Raw genomic sequence first — 18,839 nt, 5'->3', positions numbered from 1 at the left:
AGAATGGCTATCATCAATAAATCCACTAATGACAAATGTTGGTGAGGATGTGGGAAAAATACACTCTTGTGCGCTGTTGGTGGGAATGGAGATTGGTGTAGCCACTGCGGCCAACAATATGGGAGTTCCCTCAAAAAATTAAAAATGAAACTGCCTTATGACTCTGTGATTCTACTTCTGGGGATATATCCAAAGAAACTTGAAACACTAATTTGAAAGAATATAAGCACCTTTATGTTTGCTGTAGCACTATTTACAACACCTAATATCTGGAAGCAGCCCAAGTGCCCATCAGTAGATGAGTGGATAAAAAGAAGCTGTGGTACATTTACACAATGGAATCCTACTCAGCTGTAAAAAAAAAAAAAAAAAAAAGAAGAAGGAAATCTTACCTTTTGTGACAGCATGGATGGACCTGGAGATTATCATGCTAAGTGGAGTAAGTCAGAGAAAGACAAATGCCATATGATTTCAATTGTATGTGGAATCTAATGAACAAAATAAACTAACAAATATATTCATAGATATTGAGAACAGACCAACAGCTGTCAGAGAGGAGAGGGTTGGGCAGCTAGATGAAAAAGATGAAGGGATTAAGAAGAGAGAAAACACTGACAACAATAATCATGATTGCGAGAGGAAAAAAATTGGTGGGGCGAGGTGAAAGAGGTCAAAGGGGGGGATAAATGATGACTGGAGACGGAAAGCAACTTGACTTTGGGTGGTGAGCACGTGCTGCAGTACGCAGATAATAGACTTGTACACTTGAAAACTGTATGGTTTTATTAACCAATGACGCCGCAATAAATTTAATAACAAGAAGAGAAAAAAACCTCTTAGTTCTGAAATGACAAACACTATAAGGAATATGACTTTATTTATAAAATCTACAATTCACATGGACAGGGTTAATGTGAACTTGTCCACAAAGCTCTAGAACACTAGAAAGGAAATTTACCCTTGAGGTATGACAAAATTTATTTTAAAACAAATAAATGAAACAATTTAAAGAAAAGTTAATAGCCAACATGGCATTGTAAAGTTACTGGCCATGAAAATCCTTCAAACCAAAGAGACAGCTATTGATTGGGTAGCCATTCTATTTTGTTTAGGGGTGAGGGTAGAGGGTTAGATCTGAGAAAATACTTAGGTTTTTTAAGGTCACAAGCGAAACTGTAAAAGGAAGTTTTGCAATCAGTACTTAGACCTTCTATCATGTGGCTCTCATATGTTTTCATATCCTCTGAGTTGGTCAGTCCAATTTCTGACCTAACCAAACATTGAAGAAATCAGAACAAAGGGAAATCTCTTTGGGGGATAAAGTTAACTGCATATAATTATATTGTGGTTGTTAAATGTGCACACTTCTTTGTGTATTCATGAACTTAAGTTCCAGTATAATATTTTTGAAAAAAAATAGTGGGTACTCCCTCCACCCCAACCTCAGATGATAACCTTTGGTTGGTACCCTGTCTCCAACTATTTTTTGGCTAATATTTTTGCTAGTGGCTATGGTGAAAACACCGGAGCATGACGGTCAAGCCTACAGTTGACTTGAAGAAGCAAAAGTCAATAGATTAGATCATAAAATTGGGATTCAGAAAGGTCTCCATGGGTTGAAATGAACGACCAAGATCTCAGCAGAAGCAGTTCTGTGGGGAGAGAATGCAAGTCCTGTACTGAACAAAGGGCACATATGGGAAGAGCACTTCTCCCCTTAAAGCATTTGAATGGTGGTTACTCAAGAGAGTTTCTGAGTTTAAGGCCCAGGTACCATCCATAGGCCTTAGGAATCTGTAATGCTCCAGAAATTGATTGTAAGCCTTTTGTGCCTGTCTGCAGTCTACTTTGTTTTTCTGGTGATAGGTCTTGTAATGTTTATTAAATTCTCAAAATAAGAAAAATCAGATTAGATGTAAAGGTTGTAATTGGGGAAAACAAAAGGAAGCTATAGACAGATTTTATCTTAATATGAGGAAGAAACTTCTCAGTTAAAGCTGTCCAAAAATGGAATGAACTCTCCTGGGAGTTTTCAAATTTCCAGACCATTTGGCAAGAATATTATAGAGTGGATTTAAGCAACAGATGAGTAGTTGAAATGTTTTTATGTTTCTGCGAAACAAACCACTGTGTACGTGGAGAGCACATCTGAATACAACTAATGTGAATACTGCTGGAGTTAGGAGGTCTCAGCATGGAGGCTTTGAGCCATACAGGCTGTGACAGGAATTGTAGGTAATGGGGTGGCCCCTTTAGGCAGATCCTGGGTCACAGATTGTTAGATAAAAAGGCACCCTTGTGCGTTCATTTTACCTTTGAGTCTAAAGGAAGGACTTACTCTACAAAGTTGATTTATGGTGCCTGATAGACAAAATGTCCACTAAGTGTAACTACAAAGAAGAAGGTAGAGAACTAAAGGGTGAAAGTATAGTGGTTAATGCATGGACTGTGGAGTCCTGGACTGAGTTTCACTCCTGAGTCCATGTTTACTAGTTGTGTGTGACCTTATGTTATACAGCCACACTGTCCTTCATTTCCTCATATAAAATGAAAATGACAGTAATACCTACACTATAGGTTATAGAATCAGGTAAACATAAAAGTCACATAGCCCTGGCTGGTGTGGCTCAGTGGATCGAGTGCCAGCCTATGAACCAAAGGGTCACCAGTTTTATCCCCAGTCAGGGCACATGCCTGGGTTGCAGGCCAGGTCCCCAGTTGGGGGCACTCAAGAGACAACCACACATTGATGTTTCTCTCCCTGTCTTTCTCCCTCCCATCCCCTCTCTCTAAAAATAAATAAAATCTTTTAAAAATAAAAGTCATTTAAAGAATTAAAAGTTGTGATGTTATAAAGTTAGCTATATGATTGTTATTATTTCTATTTATTGGTTGAAGGTATTTAAATGAGATTAAAAACTGTCATTTACCACAGCATTTTTATTCACTCATCTACTAATGGGCACTTGGGCTACTTCCAGATCTTGGCTATTGTATATAATGCTGCAATGAACATAGGGGTGCGTAATGGAATACTACACAGCCATAAAAAGGAAGGAAATCTTTTGGAACAGCATGGATGGACCTGGAGATTATTATGCTGAGTGAAATAAGCCACTCAGAGAATGACAAATACCATATGATTGCACTTATATGTGGAATCTAATGAACAAAATAAACTGATGAACAAGAGAGAAATAGAGGCATGGATACATGGTTCAGACTGATAGCTGGCAGAGGGGAGGGGAAGGGAAGGAATGAATGAAAGAAGATGAAGAGATTAGTCAAAAAACATATGCATAACCTATAGATGCAGACAACTGCGTGGTCATGGCCGGAGGGGAGGGGAGGGCAGGGACTGGATGAGTGTGGGCAAAGGGGAGTAAAATGGGGACATCTGTAATAGTATCAACAATAAAAAATAAAGTTTCAAAAACTGTCACTTATATGCTGTGTGATGTAGGGAAAATTCCTAAGCCTCCCTGTTTCATGTTTCGTAACTATAAAATGGTGACCGCATTTATTCTAGATAAGGATAACATTCCATTGAACACTGCCCTTATGAAATAAAAGAGTCAAAGTACCCTGAAAGGTCTTACTTAAGAAGCAGAGGTCAACAATAATTTGCCAATTTTGGTTTGTATTAGTATATTAATTCTTCCTTTCGGAGCAAGGTTTTAATTTGTCTTGAAATCATTGGCAAGGTGTAATGATCTGCTCCACCATCAAGCTTTCAAGCTTTGTTAGAGCCTCACCCAAGTCTTGAGCCTGTTGTGTCTAGAACTCCACCCAAAACTTCAAACTCAAACTAGTAAGTATTCAGAAAGTATTGTCAGGGATAATTCAGAAAGTATTCAGATAATTCAGAAAGATAATTAAGAAAGTATTATCTTTTGTATATGTAGATTTCAACGAATTTATAATCCCTGATTTAGCCCCTGGCCACAGCTGGGATTCCCACAGCCAGAGAGAAGCTCTGCCTCCCAAGCTCCCAGAGCCCTGAACACATCCTAACAGGTGACAGACTCCTCTGCTGGAATGTTTTGCAACAGGGAGTGCCCTGCCAACTGGCTAAGGAGATTCATCATGCATTATAGCCTATTTATAAAGTTTTCCTTCTGTCTTAAAAAGAGGCCTTGTGTATATGTATTTAATGTGTAAGAATGTGTAACCTTTAATTATAACTGATGAAGCCTCATATGAAAGGTAATGGGTTTTTGCTTTTAAATTTAGCTTCAAATACTAAATTAGAAGTATGGCAAACACGCAGCATCAGCATAGCCACATTGGTTTGGACTCTACTACTTGGGCATTTGTGATAATTGGCTGCCAATGTGCATATGTGCAAACTAAGTAATGTTCTTTATAATATAAATTAATAGCATACGCAGACACTTAAGAGGCTTAAATGAACTTGCTTTTAAGTACTTTTTAAACAACTCTCAAAATGTTCATTATAATTTAGTCCTCTTATGTATCCATTGCATCTTTTTTCGAGGGGAATCAGAGCCGTAAAAAGTTGACAAGGACAACCTCCCAATCTGATTTCTCAGCATTCTTTGAAAGGAATCTTATCAGGCACCTATCTTCAGCTGAGACTTCTGGGTTTTTTGGTTTTGTTTTGTTTTCCCTGTTGTTTTCCAAGTCATTCTTGGGTGTTGTATTTATTTATTATTCATGCAAAGTATTTGATATTCTTCTCTGCTGATTTGCAGATGTCAGATTTTCCTCAGGTACTTCAACGTCTGGGTGTCTGGGAAGGGGAATCTGCCTTCTGCTTGTCTGTTGGGTTGAAAATGAAATAATCGGGAAGAAGATAGTCCCTTATGTGACATGACTTTCCTTCATTGCTAGGAAACATCCCAAATCAGGAGCCCTCTCAAATCGGACTTCAACAGCCCAGAGCTGTGTAAGAAATAAGTCAGAGTCCTGAACCCCATCTCTTTCTCTTTCAGTCCATAAGCTCTTTGAATCTCTGTGTCTCTAGAGCATTTAGCAGTCCTTTGCAGAAGAGCTCCATGCCTTCAATTTTTGCTCTTTGAACATGACCTTTCCCAAAGTAAAAGTACTATTTAAAGACCATTTCTAGAACATCTTATGTTCAAGAACAGAGGAGCTGTGACTTTAATCAAAGTTGCAGATACAAACTTTTTTCAGTGTTGAAGCAATTTGAATTTAGGACTGAAGTCCAGTTTCAGAGAACTATAAAACACAGAGAATGAGTCCCTCCCCTTCTCCTGTGCCCCCGAAAATCTAACAGTATCAACTGCTAACGCTACCCCATCACTGCCAGTCAGATCGCATCCCTGTGCCTTTGCTCTCACAGATCCTAACTCTGCCTGTGAGGGATCCTCAAGGCCTTTTCAATGAAGACTCAGCTTGAGCGTCACTTCCCTATAAAACAGTCCTATATAATACCCCATGTAGGTGATTCCTTCACCACCATGTAATTAATACAAGTTCCTCTGAAAAAGTCATCTTTGCATGCTGCATCTATTTCCTTGATGGGATCCTTCACCCGAATGTCTGCTCCTCTACAGCAGAGTGCACTTCCGGGTAGTCACACCTAGCACAGTGCCTGCCTAGGGAGAACATGCCCCTAACATACGATTGTAGCATGAAGAAGATTGTAGCATGACTGAGAGAATTATAGTAGCAGATCATTCTACAAAAGATGAACAGAATTAGTGCAGAGTCCAGAAATTACAATTTTAAGGAGGTCGTTATTAAGCAAATATTCTGAAATGAAAGAAGGGAAAGTGAAGGTTATTTCAAAATAGATAAAATTTCACTGAACAATTATGCATGTCAATAAACAACTTGTCAAATACCTAGGTAGAATTAATGCAAAATATAAATAGCAATTTTTTTTTTTTTTTTACTTTAAAGCAGATGTAGTTTCTTTTAAGTAGACAGTGTATCTCATACTAAGCTTTAAAAATGCTGCCTGGTAGAGATTCTTCTTTATTTTAATTTAGCAATTTGGCAGAAACTGTCACGGCTTTTTAGAACTATTCCTTTTAAAACATTACCTATGGTCTGAAACAAAAGAATAAATTGTCTACTGATACTGGAATCACTACTTTTTTAGAAATTTCATAGGAATAAAATGATTTGTTATACTTTAAAAGCTGAACATAAAATAAGCAAAATCATAATAAAACTTAAGTAACTATGCCCATGACTGATTAGAATTTGTGAACTACCTGAATTAATAACATGTTTAAATAGAAATGTAATTGTATTACTTTCAAATAGGACCTGGCTCGAGGTTAGCTGAGGTCCTGCTTTAAGGACCAGTTGAGGTCAGCAGCCCTGTGAGTTGAATAATGTGGCACTGAGTCACCTCACCATTGAAACGTTTCCACAGATATATTCAGTCCAAACTTTAATGTAGTTTGTACATTCAAGTAAAAATTACCCCTGAAATTGTTTACTCTATTGATTGTCTTCTAAAGATGTGCCAAAAGAAATTTTTTAACTAGCCCTTTCCTAAGTTACCTCAAATTTTCAGTTAGAGAAAAAGATTGAATTAGTGAGAAATTGGTCATTTGAAAAGTTGAATGTGTGTGGGGCCGGGGGAGAGGTACTTGAAAACATAATTTTTCATTTTATTCATAAATGCAAGTTCTTTCAAAACGATTTTTAATGCATTTCTATAAAGATGGGAGTGCTCAGATACGGAATTTTAATTAAATAAATTTCAAAATTGCAAGTCCTAATTAGCAACTCAATCAGTTCACAAACTGCTCCCACACTGTCAGCGTCTCGCCAACAGGATTCTTCCCCTTACAGTTTTCAGAAATGATTGCTGAGAGTTGTGAGTGGTGTAATAACTGGCACATTGACCTGAGACAATGTGAAATAAAAATGAAAAGTTCTCCAATCATGTGATGTTTGGATTCCAAACTAACACAGAGGCATTTTTCAGCAGTGATTATTATAAAGGGCCCGACTTCAGTTGGGCTTGCAAAAAATAAGTATGGAGAAATACAGGAAAAGTGAAGGATATCCATACTCCGGGAAGAAGGCGTAGTAATGGCAAGTGGAGAGGGTAAAGACGCAGGGAGAAACTGACTTTGTCTCACAACTTAAGTACTGCATCTGGTTTTGAAATTCCTTTGTTTCTCGAGTGTAGCTGGTTTCACAGGGTGTAACCTTCCCAAGTGGCCAATCTGGCCCGAGCCACGGTGGGCAGGGAGCTTGCTGGCTTTGAGTTCTGTTGGGAACACTGAGGAATTTAAGGTGACTTCCACCCTCTTTTTCCCACTGGAATGAATGATCCCAAATCTTTTCAATTTTTCTGCACATCTTTATTCTACTCATCTTCTCATTTTAAGTGTATGACTTTATCTCCTAAATCATAAAAGAAAGCCCATTTGCTTCCTTTCTCTATTCTTCCAGCATTAATAACTTACATAGCACGCCCTCCTCTTATCCTGTCTCCTTCTCCACTTAGGATTTTGTTTCAGCTAGTGGTAGCTTCACGTTCTATGCTTTGTCTCTTCCTTCTTAAAAAAACAAACCAAAAAGACTAAAAGAATTTCCCCTTGTTTCTGCCTCCTCCTCAATCTATACCACTGCTTTCTGTATCTTCTTCCTTTTGGCACCAAAATCAGTACAAAGTTTGTCTACTGTTGTTCTCTTTAACTACCTGATTTCTCTTTGTAAATTGACTTCTATCACCACAAATCCTTAGAAAAATGAGCTTATTGGGGTTACTAGTAACATTTATAGTTCATAAACCCAGAACCTCTTTTTTAATCCTCACTTTCCTGACTTCTTTGTAGCAACAATGTTATTGACCTTTTTTTTTTTTTAGTTTTCTTCCTACCTTTTTTACTGTTCCTCGTCAGCTTCTCTCATCCATTCTGCTTCTGACCCTTAAGTATTTTTGTTTGTTTACCCAGGATTTACTTGGCATGGTTTATTCTCAATATTCACTCCCTGAGTTAGTCATTCCATGCATTTTCACAGTGTTTACAATTATCAAACCTATTCCTCCTGCATTGACTCCTCTTTGAACTCCATTTATGCATTTGTGACAGCACTTTTGACATCTGTATGACCATGGACAATTTATGTGTTTGGACTTTCAAGTTTTTTACATCTGTAGAATGTTGCTGTAAGATTAAATAATAAAACATTTCTTGTCATGTCCTAGAAATCATAGAGGGAAATGGGGATTATTTTGATTACCAATAAATGTTTTGCTGAACAGTGAAGGATGAAAAGTAGCTTTAGTCAGCATGATGGAGACAGTTGTAGAGGAAGTTGGAATAGAAGATGTCAAAGAGGGGAAGCACCACATTTTGCTTAGAGATGAACTAGTGGCTATGAAATAAAAACAGAATGTGATTATGTGTGTGACAAACATACAGATTAGTAAAGATGAGAAAGCATGACTCGACTCAAACTAAGCAATGTAAAATGCTGAGTATTATTTTATTTAAATATCAACATTCCCCTAATAAAAACATTGCCTTGCATTTTCTTTTGGTGAATTAGTGTTTTCCTTACATTTACGCATTTAGAAGCAGTAATCAAGCAACAAATTTTATATTGTCTATACTCTAAATAATATAGATTGAAATAGTTCAATCTATTGAACTTATTGAAGATATACTTTGTGACTTTTTACTTTGAACCTCGAATATTATAAAAATTCACTTATTGATTTAACAAATCTTTTTCGCATATTACTCTGTGCCATCACAGTTGCATGGTGGTGACAATTATTATAAGATACAGATGTTTGCCTTGAGAAGCTAAAAAAGAGAGCTGTATAACTAGGAAATATACATGATAGATAAGTGTAAGGTAAAGTAAGAAAGGAGATCATTGTATTCAAAGCAATAAGCAAAACAACCCTTGACTGGGGCTTGCCTTCCTTGGCCAAGTTGATTCAACAACTCAGGAATAATGATAAGGCATCTGTCCTAGATGTCTCTCTCTGGGTCGGTGCCCTTAAATAGCCTGTGGCTTCACTCAAGACACCATCTTCCATGTTTCCTTTCTCCTCACTGTCAACACTTCCTCTTTCTATATCTCATTCCCATGAATATGGTCTTGCTACTTCAGCAAATCATCCATGACCTATTTCCCTATACTGGCTCTTGAGTTAGGCATGTTCTAGGATCTTAGAACTGATCTGTGAATTTTAGAACCTGTGGTTTGAATGCCCTAATCTCAGGTCTCAGGATAACCTTTGAAGATTTGTAGATGTTGACTAAGATTAATGTATTTGGTTGGGCAGTTTACCTGATTAATCATAAAACTATTTGAAAGATAATCTGAATTTTTTTTAAAGATTTTATTCATTTATTTTTAGAGAGAAGGGAAAGGAGAGCAAATGAGGGAGAGAAACATGTGCGAAAGAAATAGCAATCTGTCGCCTCTTTCCTGCCCGCAAGCCAGGCATATACTCTGACCAGGAATTGAACCAGCAACCTTTCTGTCTACAGACCAGTGCTCAATCCACTGAGCCATACTAGCCAAGGCAGATAATCTGGACTTTTAAAGTTAGAGGCTAAAATGATTATTTCTTTCATTATTAAAAAATTTAAGAATGAAATGGTTTATATTCAAATGTTTGATTAACTGAATCAATAAACTAGATGTGATAAATTCAAGATAAAACTTGGAGAAAAAAATTAGTATTTTATTCTCGAACAGGTCTAATAGAAAATGAACCAATGTTCTTTGTATTTCAATCAGGACTTACAGCTTGCTGGTACTCGTTCCCATGAACGAGCGTCCTCTTGTGAAGGAAGGGCCAATGTTTCCTTCCTTTCCAAGAGAACTGATTACAGTGGCTGTTTCTATTTTGGTTGGAATGTAAACATATTTCAATGAGAGCAAAAAGAAAAGAAAGCATAGCTTGCTTGGTGATTCAGCAAAAGTGAGGATGGATCTGGTCAGAGAAAAACAATTGAAATCTTCTCAGTGCCATTTTCTCTGACTCTCAAAAACATTGCTTTTAAAGTTTCTTTTAAAAAAATTATATTGTTTATAGAAACCCTCTCAATTTTAAGCTCGTGGTGGAACCGTAACAAAACTGATGGGGAGAACATTTCCTGGGAATGAGATAATAATTCAGCATTTGGTTAGACATTGCCTTCCAGATAACATTGTCTGCCAAAGTTGAGGTTTCTGTGTTTTGAATTACAATCTGTCAAAGCTAACACGTTCATAAGAACAAAGAATGGAATGGCTTTTCAATTACCTTTCAGTTGAAGACTGCATGCTATGAGTGTCTGAGCTTTCATCTTATTTCAGGAAATTAATTACTCAAAACCAAGGAACCACATTTTACATCTGTGTCATAACAGGAAAGTCTGGCTATGAGACTGATGTAGGGAGACAGGGTCGGCTACACTGGCAGGGTAGGTTTTCCGTGTTCATGAAAGAGTGGAATTATACCGATAGGAAACAATCTAAGTGGAAGCGAGACACTTCATTGGAGGGATTTATTAGAAAATTATAGTTTGATTACTTATTCGTTCAACAAATATATATTGACCTTTCACCATGCTGATACAGCTTCTGACCTCACAAAGCATGCAGTCTATGGTGGAGACCAATAAGCAAACAGGTGTAATCAGTGTAACATTTTGAAAATGCTAAACAGATGTAATTTTAATTCCCATTAAATCATGATACTCCGTAGCTCCCCACTGTGTATACACACAGATAAATCACACAAACCAAACACGGGCTATGGAGATACTGTTACCAAAATGAATAAGAGCAGGGGGCTAAATTATGTTAGGCAAAAGCAAAAACGAGTATGAAATCCTGGATCCCAGTAAGAATATTTGAGTTCAAAAGGAGTTCAGCATGGCTGGAGTGAGAAAGGACATGGAAAAAGATGAGAATGAGAAGTGGGCAGAAGCTGATCAGGTTATGCCTAGTCGGCCGTGTTACCATGTATTTGGTGTATTTGAAGAATTGCAAGGAGACCATTGTGACTGGGTCCATCTAAGAGGGATATTTAAAATTACCAGTATAAGTGGTGACAAATTTGAACATTAGAGTTCAATAAGTTTATCCAGCTTGCTGAGCTACGAAATAGCTCTTGTGATCCAATTTGGATGAGTGCCTTAGGTGAGCAAGAAAAATGAAAAAGAATTTGGGTGTCTGGTCAAGTTGCCTTCACATCTGAATTGGATAGTAAGAAGCGATGAAAACTGCACTGCATCCCCTGGGGAAACGCTCTCAAATATCTTGAGGGCTCATTTGTGACAAGAGTAAGCTTGTCTCAGGGAAGAATAGAAGAGAAGTCCAGGAGGCAGCTCTGAGTACTCTCCTCCGTGTCCCAGCTAGGAGCCGCTTTCTGAAAGGAATGGGAATTAGCATTCCCAAGAAGCTTTGAATGTGATCCCGGAAAGAGCTGTAGAGCCCTGTAATTGGGTTGAAAGGAGAGTGAGACAGGCCTGTGGGGCACCGCACAAGGTAGTTACTATTTAACTGTAGGAATCAGAGATATCCAGAGAGCTAGTCTATATATAGTACATGTCTAAGAAGGAGGGTTAGGGATCAAAATCAGAAAAACCAAATCATTTATGGGTCCAAAAGTCAAGCAGGAATCCAGGAACAAGAAGAAGAGGAGCAAAAAGCTCATGAGTGAAGAGATCTAGGTCTGGAATTTTTGCGGTAAGCAGAGTACTGATGTTTGGATTCTCCTTTGCTGGGTACTGCCTGTACTGGCGTGAATAAGCCAGCTTCAGTTATGATATAGGGTCATGGTAGACAAGTACAGCAGTGAGGGATGCTGCTGACAGGATGGTCACCGTGGGTTGGAACTAGCACCTGCAAGAGCCCTCCTCAAGGAAGGCCATAGTCAACAGAGGAGTTGCCAGGATCCACCTCCTGGAACTATTGACATGGGGAACTATTGCCAAAAGAAACTAAAGAAAACCACAGCTGAGAGACTGGAGATAAAAATGCCCCCTGGAAGGGGAAATAGAGGATCAGGCTAGAAGGCCACATGGCTCAGTGGTCTCTTCCCAGCTTTCTCTGAAGTTCCAGTAAAAGTTACTTTTGAAATAAACAGGGAATAGAGATGGAGGAGGAGTGGGAAACACACTTTAGGCAGGGGCTTAGACCAGCTTGGACAGAATTATAACCTATCCTTGAACTCGTGGTAGCAGGGAAGAGAAAAGGTAGCTATGTAAGGTCAAGAAATATATGCTGTCCTTTGTTCCTGGTTTTTGTTTTGCAAAGTAGCAGATCAGAAATGACATTCTTAAGTTTTCTTCCTTTGTGATTTTGCTTATACACAGGCAGAGAAGCAGGAAAGAAATATACAGGAGTCATTTCTTCTTCTTCTTTTCTTTGGTGGGGGAGGGGCAGAAACTATTTAGAGGAATATTGGGTAGGATTTTTTCCCATACTTTTTTATGTCTGCTTTATGAGTTATATTAGGCAATTTGAATTTAGAGTCAAGCAATCAATTTCTTTTAAATCAAAAGACATCTATGAAGTTAAAATAGGGAATTAAACATTCCTCTTTTAAGCTTTAAAGTAAATAGAAACACAAGTACATTAAATAATCCTGCATGTGTGCTTTTGCTAGGTCTATTTTCTTCAAGTATATTGTTTATCTTTTTATAAAAGAATTAAAGTAATGCTTAAAGTAGTATCATAAAGATGATTTTATTATTAAATTGTTAGAAGTAAATGAATTTAAGTTGGCTAAAATCTTTAATAAAATTTTAAAAATACAACTTTTAAGACATATTATATTCAAATAGGATAGAGGGAAGAGAAAATATCTATAGCTAGGCTAAAAGTAGTAAATATGCAGAAAACTTAAATCCGAGCTTCTTGGTGGCTAGGGCCAAAATAAATCATGTTGGATCATAAATTTCTCATTATTTAATCTAGGAATTATACCTTTGTATCCAAAGGGAAATTTTTATTTTCTTCAACACTCAAAAGCAATTTATCAAAAACAATTACGTATGAGACATTTAATAACATGGTGGGCAGTAGATTCAATTCATAGTTTAGGAAATGCAGAAGTAGTCTTCATATGAGTATTTCTTTTAAGAACCCTTTCTAAAACAGAAGGAAAAAGGTTAAGTCAAACCTGTGAAAGTCTGTGTTAGAGCAAATTAGTAATGGGATTTTTTTTTATTTTTTACATAATCTGATTGCTGCAGTGGTAAACTGCGGAGGAGCTGGGGCCATGAGCTCCCCTCTCATGATTCAAATGTCCCAGGTGAGTTTATGAGAAGAGGAGCGGAGAAGAAAATTCAAAATGAAGCTTGCTCCTAAAAATCCCAGAGTTCTAGTTTGTAAATTGATAGGAGCTCTTCATGTAGCTATTCCTTGTGTAGGAAGCAAAGTAAAAGTTCTGTTGAGCAAGTTAAACAGCCTTTTGCAAACTCCTGCCCAGATGGAAGTTCCTGCTTACATTTTCATAGAAGTGGATTACCACAAAAACAAGGTTTGGGGAAAATTCATGGTTGTGGCTTTCATACAGTTAATTGGTTACTTGTATATTATTTGAAAAGAATATAAAGTATTCATTGACTCCATGAATAAAAAATGCTTCAACTGTCATTTTCCAGCTCCTGTGGTGGGATGTTCTATTGATACAGCTGTCTTAATCTATATGTGGCAAAATATTTGCTAATGATCACTTCTCATCACCATTTTGCTCAGAGAAGTACTTTGGCAATAAATGCTGGGGTAAGAAAATTTGCTCTTTGTTCTTTTTTACTTGAAATTTTTATTTATTGATAGATTGATAATTCACATGGAGTTAAAAGAGATGATGTAGAGAGATACTGTTTATACTTTTCCCAGTTTCTCCCAACGGTAACATTTTGCAAACTAGTATATTGTCCAGTTTATTGACATTAATACAACGCACTCATTTTATTCAGATGTCCATCACTTCCCTTGTACTTTTTTTGTATGTGTGTGTGTGTTTATTTCTACATAATTTTTACAGTTCCTCTGCCTATCACCACGGTCAAGATATTGAACAATTCCGTCATCACAAGAATCCTTTTTGTAACCATACCCACTTCTCTCTCCCTCTTCACTTCTTGCCCCACCTCTCAACCCTAATCTGCTACTAATCTGCCCTTCATTTCTAAAATTTTGTCATTTCAAAATTTATATAGATGGAATAGTATATTTATTATGTAACTTTCAGGATTGGTATTTTTTTCACTCAGCCTATATATCTGAAGATCCATCTAAGTTGTTGCAAATATCAGTAGTTTTTTTCTTTTTATTATTGATCAATATTCTATGGCATGGTTGTTCCACAGTTTGTTAACCATTCATCTGTTGAAGGACATCTAAGCTGTAAGGACATCAAGTTTTTGGCCATTACAAATAAAGTGGCTATCATTTAGAACTGAAGGGCAGATAAAGTGCTTCCCAGACGAGGTAAAGCTGAAGATATTCATCGTCACCAAGCCCTTATTATATAAAATGTTAAAGGGACTTATCTAAGAAAAAGAAGATCAGAACTATGAACAGTAAAATGACAACAAACTTACAACTATCAACAACAGAATCTAAAAAACAAAAAACAAAAAACGAACCTAAAACTAACCAAATAACCAGAACAGGAAGAGAATCACAGAAATGGAGATCACATGCAGGGTTATCAGGGGGGAGGTAGAGAATGGGGGAAAAGGTACAGGGAATAAGAAGCATAATTGGTGGGTACAGAATACACAGGGGGAGGTTAAGAATAATACAGAAAATGGAGAAGCCACAGAACTCGTATGTATGACCCATGGACATGAACTAAGGAGGGATGGCTGGAGGGAATAGGGGTACCAGGCGGAGGGGGCCTGAAGGGAAAAAGTGGGACAACTGTAATAGCATAATCAATAAAATATACTTAATGAAAAAAAATGAAGCTGCTATGAAAATACATGTACAGCTTTTGGTGTAGCTATATGGTAAGCTTTAATTTCTCTGGAATAAATGCCCTAAGACTGTAATCACTGGGTTAAATAGTAATTGGATATTTCACTTGTATAAGAAACCACCAAGCTGGTTTCCAGAGTATCTGTACTTTTTTACTTCCTACCAGCAATGTATGTGTGATATAGTTTTTGCATATAGTCACCAGCATTTGATGTTGTCATTTAAAAAAAATTTTTAGCCATTCTTATAGATATACTCATTTAGTGATATTTCATTATTTTTAATTTCCATTTATCTGATGGCTAATGAAGTTCACGATCATTTCATGTGTTTATTTACCACCCATATATCCTGCTTTGTATTTTAAAGTGTACAACTTTCTAACTTAAGTTTTGAATTATTTTTAAATTGGAAAATACATTGATAGCATGTATAATTATTTGTCCTTGTTTCATTTCAAACACAGGTGCCAACACATTCCCCAAAGATACAATCCTTATATATGTACTTAGGATTTATTTGAGAGCTCATCAATCAAGAATCAGGGAAATAGCATCTAAAAACACTTAATTTTTTTTTTAGTTTCATAAAATGTTAGGGATCTTTAGGAATTCTAATCGCTTCAGTTAATTAGCTAATAAATTAGGTCAGTAATGGAAAATAAATTTACATTTTTAAAATACACTTAGATATTCCACTCCCTATCAACTAGTTTCAGCAAGAAAGGGGGTCTATAAGAAGGTGTGGAACCCATGTTGGGTTGCTGGGCTCAGGAGAAACTACAAGACAAAACCAATTGCCAACCCTTGACCTGTGGTTTATTATCACTGAGTGGCAGTAGAGAACTCGCAGAGTGGCAAGCGGGGCCGGGACCTAATCTCGTCAGCCACAGCACAGACCAACCGGGGGCCGGCTGCTCGATGCCAGTCTCTCTGCAGTGAGAGAAGGAGGGAAGTAAGTCATGATGACTGAAATAAAGAAAGCAGTGGAGGCCCAATATAGAACTGAAAGTTTCCAAGCCAGTGAAGACAGAGGTGGTTGGGAGGGAACAGCCAGAGAACACACGAGACGTTAGGAGGGAACAAGACATGGCTTTGCAGAGTTGTTTGGGGAAAGAAGTTTAAATAAGAGGGAAGTCCCAGACCTATGTGAGAAATTTTGCGTGTTTTTTTTCTTTCTTCCTGGGACCATACCACTGAGACTGGCTTTTAGAAACTATAAACCTGGTGTGGGGCTTTTTGGTAGTGAGTAGTGAGTGAATAAAAAATCCATTGAAAAAAGTTCTTGGTGTTTACATATATTAGTCCAATCTCCATTCTCCTCCTCAAATATTCCCTAAGGCAATAGTCTGGATAGAACCCATACCACTTCATGTTAAAGGGAGAAAGAAATTATAGAGCACCAGACTAAGGTATTGGCTCTTATGACTTGAGGAGCGAATAAATATTCCTCAATATTTTCTTGCCTGTCTTTCTCATGAGTCATCATGATCTTTTAATTTTAAAATCAAATTTCTTAAACAGGCTGGCCCATTTCCTTATTCTCTCTCTCTCTGATCAGACTTTTGTCCCTATCTCTCCTCCAATGTAGCTCTTGCTAATGACCTCCATGTCACTAAATAAGTGTGGGTTTTTTTTTCCAGTTTTCATCTTACTTGACCACTCAGCAGCTTTTTTTTCTGTGCCTCCTAAGGTCCCTCTTACCTCCCTATCTCTTCTTTTTAGACTTATCCTCCTCTCTCGAGCCCTTAAAAGTTGAAGCCCCTGCCGTGACCAGTGTGGCTCAGTTAGCTGGGCATTGTCTCACAAAGCAAAAGGTCACTAGTTTGACCCTGAGCCAGGGCATATACCTGGGTTGCGGGTTCAGTCCCTACTTGGGGCATGTGCAAGAGGCAACTGATTGATTTTCTTTCCCTCTATGTCTCCCTCCTTACTTTCTCTCTAAAAATTAAATAAATAAAAAATTGACTTTTTAAAAAGTTGGAGCCTCTAAGACTATTTCTAAACTGTTTTCCTAATCTATATCCATAGATATGGGATGTCACCCATACCTCTTGGAAGCTATCAAATTCTTTTCATTGACTCAAGTTTACCATGCTTATCCAACTTACTGTTATTCACTCTTAACTCCCTGCCTCCAAATTCACTCTCCACTGTGTTATTGTTCAAGAGTAACCTTGTCACCTCTCTGCTCTTAATACCAGCTCCCAATTGCTCTTCCTTCTGCCACCAGCCTCATGCTCTGTCATCACATCTTCCTTTCAGTTGTCCCTGTCTTGAGGTTTTTATTAAGGCAGTTTCCTCGGCCTAGAATATTTTTCCCATCCTCCCCACTCTACTGAACTTAACTGGCTGTGTCCTTATCATTCTTCATGTTTTAGCTAAAGTGCTACTTCCCCAGAAAAACTCCTGACAACACCAAAATAGGTAAGTCCATCCTTCATGTGCTTCAGAGCCTTCTGAATTTTATCTTTAAAGGTTTTTCACTGCTTTTATATATTTGGGTGAATATTTTATTAATTTGTGTCTTTCTTACAAGACTCTAAGCTCCAGAAGAGGTAGTACCTTGGTAAATAGTCCTCTCTGCATCTCTAGAACCCAGTACAGAGGTGTGAAGAAACCAACTAGTTATGATTGTTCAAGGGCCTGAAGACTTCCCCTCGGCCTCCAGGTCTCCATGGAGTGGGTCTTCCTTAGCCACAGGGCATGGGGTTCTGAAGTAGGTACGCTGTGCCTCAGAGGTGAGCACAGTCTGTGACTGTCTCATACTCAATTGTGTCAAGGGCAATTTCTTCTTTTCTGATTATTTAAATGATTCCTCAAAGCCCTGCTCAGGCCGAAATTTGTCTGATTTTATTTTTTAAATGTTTTCAAATAGCATTGTACAGCATTTTATATTTTACAAAGTATATACATTTTCACTCTGTCATTGGAACCCCCAAACACCTCCAAAGTAACTATTTTTAGCTGACAGATATAGGAAATGCGGCTTAGACAGACTGAGTGGCTCACCAAGTTGTCTCAGCTAACGCGGACTGAACAGCAGCTTTATCCCAAATGTTGCAGTGCCAAGTTTTGTCTTATCCCACTATTAGGTAATTGCTCATGGCATCTCTTCTTTTGGCTAAGTCTGATTTTGAATCTTTATGGCTAACAATACCGAAGGAATGATGTAGCTTGCATCACAGCTATGTATATAGCATATATCACAACATTTGTGTATATACATGTGTATCTTCTAATTTGGGGAAATACCTCCATCTGTACCAGTTTTTCTTATACTGTAAAATAGACATTTGATTTACATATTTGCCTTTGTCAGATGGTCGGGTGCAGACCCTGCCTCTTGAACTGAGAAACTTTAGTGAGTCAGAGAAACAGGTAATTGCATTTAATCTTATGTAACCTAGCTACCAGGAAACATTTGCTACTTATTCCATAATTTATTCTCCCTATTTCCCCATTACCCTCAATATTCCACGCATATAGTAAAGCTCATCTCAGAGAGAAAACACGCTCAGAATGAGATTATTTGTCTTTGTGCAGTGAATATGTCTACTTATAAGCAAACACACTAATACTCTGGGAGGAAAAATGTGTCAATGAACCATTGTCCACACAATAAATACTGTTGTCTTTTCTTTACAAATAGGTTGCAAATGACTCATTGACACTGGACCAGACAATGGAGTTTGTTATTAGTGATGGTGAGTTTTCACAGATCCATCCACATTTCCTTTCCTCATCATTGGTGACCCTATAAGCAGTTTTGAGAGCCAGTTGGCAGGGGGTTAGGAATGTAAGTTGGGACTGGGATCTTTATCTTGAACATGTACGTTCCTGTTTATGAGGTAATGTAAACTAGTAAAACAGCAGCTACAGTGTTGTTGCTTTTAGAAAAACTTCCTCTCATTGTTTCCAAATAAACCAGCACAAGCC

Source organism: Pteronotus mesoamericanus, unplaced genomic scaffold (assembly GCF_021234165.1).
Source record: "Pteronotus mesoamericanus isolate MK-2021 breed Mesoamerican mustached bat unplaced genomic scaffold, CSHL_Meso_final scaffold_651, whole genome shotgun sequence".
Lineage (NCBI taxonomy): Eukaryota > Metazoa > Chordata > Mammalia > Chiroptera > Mormoopidae > Pteronotus > Pteronotus mesoamericanus.
This window is presented reverse-complemented; position numbering follows the sequence as displayed.